Source organism: Adiantum capillus-veneris, chromosome 20 (assembly GCF_014529385.1).
Source record: "Adiantum capillus-veneris isolate H3 chromosome 20, ASM1452938v2, whole genome shotgun sequence".
Lineage (NCBI taxonomy): Eukaryota > Viridiplantae > Streptophyta > Polypodiopsida > Polypodiales > Pteridaceae > Adiantum > Adiantum capillus-veneris.
The window spans coordinates 744,981-749,683 of NC_140950.1; the positions used below are offsets into that span (position 1 = coordinate 744,981).

The 4,703-nt window shown below is 39.5% G+C and overlaps 1 pseudogene; it reads right to left on the reverse strand.

Moving 5' to 3' along the window:
• Window positions 1-534: 534 nt before the first annotated feature.
• Window positions 535-3,822, reverse strand: LOC147431978 (ABC transporter F family member 4 pseudogene; annotated as a pseudogene).
• Window positions 3,823-4,703: the final 881 nt, after the last annotated feature.

Here is a 4,703-nt window from a genome sequence, read left to right on the forward strand (position 1 = left end):
ATTTCCAATTTATGTAAAATGGTGAATTAAGAGAGTTGTTCTTTTGCCCGTAGATTTTCAATGCACAACAAAAAATTTCAAAGACCATGAAGAGGTATCTTGGTTGTGGAGGGCAAGAAGATTTCTCATAGAAATTTTAACAAATAAATGTGTGTTGCTAACTAAAAAAAGATATAGATTTGGTAATTCACAATCAATCTATAATGTAAAATAGGTAAATTTTTGAAACCAAGAAGAAGATAAAAACCTCTAGTAGAGCTCCAAAATTGTGAACAAGTCAAAGAAAGGAAAAACAATCTACACCATCAACAACTCAACCAGAAAATTTTCCAAATAGAGAGTAGTAAATAGGCACCCATTCAGAAGCCTTGCAAATGAATGCAAATAAACTACAAGTGAATGAAAACAAGAAAAATAGCCCTTATATTGGCAAAAACGGCCCCAATGAAGAGGATATTGAAATTTGGGGGGGATAATTCCTCGAAGGTTACAATTGATTGAAAGATGATATGTGAGCTATAGAAATAGGATCAACTAGTTACCATCACCTTCAGCTTGTATCTTTCTCTGCAATTCAATCTTATACTCTTCAAACAAACTTCAATACCTTCTCACCACACCATCATCCACAACCCACAACTCACTCCTATCTTTGTTCTCCCAGATCCTAGAGATCAGGTGCAAATTATGACTCGCAAGCACCACTCCTAGGAATTCATCTAGAGCGTCTTCCAAAGCATCAATACTTTTCATGTCCAAATAATTTGCAAGTAAATCTAGTAGCAAAATATGAGTTTTAGCCATGGAAATTGCAATGAATAGAGCGCGTGCCTTTTGACCTCCAAAAAGTTTTGCAATTCATGTGTGATGATTATGGCTTGGTAATACAAATTTACCAAGCTTTAATGCAAGTACACTTTCCTCGCTAGTTGGTCACGATAGAGCTAAGTTAGCAAGCATTGAGTAGCAGTTTCATCCATTGTAAGAAAACTATTAAACTGTTGAGAATAACGACCACTTCTCAGCTTTGGACTTCTCCTTCATTCCCCTATGATGGGCTCAAGCTCAGTTGTACAATATACATGCTACACACCAGCCCATATCAATACCCACATTAGCACCTTTGAGACCAAAATTGTGTTGCCCTACGTAGCTAAAATCAACTTCAAGACGTTGCAAAGAGGCCGCGCCGATAGATGTGACAATTGAACAAATGGATTGTGATCATATGAAAAATTTCTTCACACGTCATGTCAACTTTAAAAAAACCCAACTTAACAAATAGTACCCCAGTTAAGAGAGTTGTTCTTTTGTTCCTAGAGTTTCATTGAAAAAACTGCAAATTTTGTGTTTCCTAGAGCAATGTACAGCAAAAAAGTCCAAAGATCTCGTAGAGGTATCTTGACTGTGGAGGGAAAGAAGATTTCCCCGGGGCGGTCACTTATCAAAAGCTTCCTATATCACGTGCGTTCAAGAGGTTATTAATAATACCTCAATATACATACTATATTTACACTACGTGCCTATTTAAAAAACCCCCACCCCCCTCTGTATGTATACATTTTGATCTTTTAATAATCCTCTCCGGTTAACTCACGTGATAGCATACACATTCTAAAAAGTGACCGCCCCGGGAAGATTTCTCATAGAACTTTTAACAAATAAATATGTGTTGCTAACTAAATCAGGATATAAATTTAGTAATTCATTCAGCCAATGTAGATTAGGAAATTTTTCGAAACCAAGAAGAAGATAAAACCTCTACTAGAGCTCCAAAATTGTGCACATGTCAAAGTATAAAAAAGCAATCTACACCATCAACAACTCGACCAGGCAATCCATTAAGTAGAGAGCAGCAAATAGGCACCCATTGGGAAGCCTTGCAAATGCAAGCAAATAAACTACTAGTGAAGCAAAATGACAAAATTTTCCCTTACATTGGTAAAAACTTCCCTAGTAAGAAATTCAATCACATAAGAGGATATTAAAAGTAGGGTGGGATAATTCCTTGAAGGTATAACCTCTTGGGACTAAAGCAATGGGATCAACTAATTAAGCAACAGGATCAACTAATTACTATCATCTTCAGCTTGTATCTTTCTTTGCAATTCAGTCTTTGAATGAACCTGGATACCTTCTCACCACACCATTATCCACGACCCACAACTCACTCCTTTCTTCGTTCTCACAAACCCTAGAAATCAGTCACAAATTATGACTCACAAGTACCACTCCACCTAAGAATTTATCCAGAGTGTCTGCCAAAGCATCGATACTTTGCATGTCCAAATGATTTGTAGGTTCATCTAGTAGCAAAATATGAGGTTTAGCCATGGAAATTGCAATGAATAGAGCGCATGCCTTTTGACCTCCGGAAAGCTTGGCAATTTGTGTTATGGCTTGGTAATCCAAATTTCACAAGCTTTGCATGTACACTTTCCTTGCTGCTAGGGCCTTGCTGGTTAGGATATAGCTGAAGCGAGTATTGAGCAGCAGTTTCATCCATTGTAAGCAAATCAACAAAGTGTTGCGAATAGCGACCAATCCTGAGCTTTGGACTTCTCCTTCATTCTCCTCTGATGGGCTCAAGTACGTTCTCCTGCAAGCAAGTTGAGTAGGGTAGATTTACCTGCACCATTAGGGCCAACAATTGGTACATGTGAGCCCATATCAATACCCACGTCAACTCTTTTGAGACCAAAATCGTCCCACCCTACATAGCTAAAAGCAAGTTCAAGAAGCTGCAAAAGAGGTTGAGGAAGGCCTAAGGTCTCCGGGAAATGAAACTCTATAGTATAGTCTCTCCATCTTTTAAGGGTTTTTGAATTCGCGAATTCTCCATCACCACATATTCCGCTTTCTTTATCATTTTGTTTCGGTTGTGCCTTCTTCCGAGCATCAACAGACTTTGTCAGCTTGTTCTTCACTTGTGTCTGGCTACCATTGTGCTTTCCTCTGTTACAACTCAATTTCCTTTTTAGTTTTCTTTATCTTATGATCATATGCTGTCTCAAACGCATCGAAATTGCCTCTGTACGAGGAAAAATGTTCATCGTGAAGGTGAATGATGTCCGTACAAACAAAGTTGAGAAACTCGTGGTCATGCGACACCATCAGTAAGGTCTTCTTCCACCTCAAAAGGTAGTCATTTAGCCACAACAAAGCACACAAGTCCAAATGATTTGTAGGTTCATCAAGCAATAGCAAAGTGGGTTGAATGAAAAGTGAGCGTGCCAAAGATATTCTCATTCTCCAGCTGCCATTGAAAGACTTTGTGGGCCTTGTCTGCATAGCTTTTGTGAACCCCAAGCCTGCTAAGATTTTTGAAGCATGAGCCTCCACAGCATCGGAGTCCATTCTTTGCAGCTTTTTATAAATCTTTGTAAGTTTCTCAGACATGTCAAGATCATCACCATCATCCAGCAGACGTGTAGCCTCCTCTATGAACTTGATAAGCTCTTTATTGGAAGCCACAACAGCCTCTAAAGCAGATCGGTCATTGCCCACAACCTCTTGTTCTACAAGAAAAATGTCTATGTTCTTGGGGATAGGAAGCTGCCTCAAGGCTAGGAGCTTGAGCAGGGTAGATTCACCCTTACCATTTGGGCCAACAAGGCCATAGCGCCTACCATGGGATATCTTCAAAGAAGCATTCTTGAAAAGCTCCTTCCCTCGGACAGACACAAAAAAGTGCTCGATGGAGATGTCTTTGAGATTTGCATCTGTCTCAACAGAGCTTTAAGTTCCGATCGCAACGACGAACGTGCTGCTGCAATCGTCTTCCATCACCTCTTGCTTTGCAACTATTGCAGCATGGTGCATGGTTATATTGAGCTTCTTCTTCTGATCTTTCTTCTTGGAATTTGCATCATGTTTGTCAGAAAACTCTGAATTAGTTAAGCCCTCGTCAAAGCGTCGCTTGACAATCTTCTCGTTGTAGTTGCAGCCTTCATCGTCGTTATCGGCGGGGGGAAGATCAACGTCCAAAAGGTAAGAATTGGTATATTTGTTTATTTTAGATTATGGTTTTCGTCCGACATGCGATGTAGAGATTTGCACCGAAATCATTCTTTGCGGCTTGTCATTGCTGCTGCTGCTCCCTATGAATGTTCTGCATCAGATTAGATGCGCCGATCGAGGTATCACTTGGGTGGCTTAAGGACTTTTTATCCAATTAGCCTGGAGGCTGCTCCAGATCTCGTAAACTTAAGGTCTTTACCATTAGGAGAAATATGAACCTTGCATGGGCCTTGTAAGGAATCCTAATTTTTAGGGATTAAGGATAATGTTGTGGGGGGTTTAGGGGACAAGGGCATTGAAGAAGGTAGTTTTGAGTAGGTTTTTCTAGCCTTTTTTTTAGACAAATGTAGGATGTGGACCTAAAGGGTTACTTTCTCTCTCTAGCTTTTTTTAAAGTGAAGGAAGCATAGGGGTGTGTCCACATCAGCAAAAATGTGGGTCACAAAGAGACAAAATTTGACTTTAAAAAAAATAAATCATTTTTACTTGTTTCTAACTTAAAACTCCCTCCCAACATATATACATATCCAAAAATCATTTTTTGACCCATTTTTTAATCCACAAGCTTAGAAAGTCCATTTTTTCAAAACTCTTTTCCTCCAAAAAGTAATAAACATTTTGTTCTCTCCTCCTCCTCTCTCCTCCCTCCTCCCTCCTCTCTCTCTCTCCCTCCCCTCTCCCTC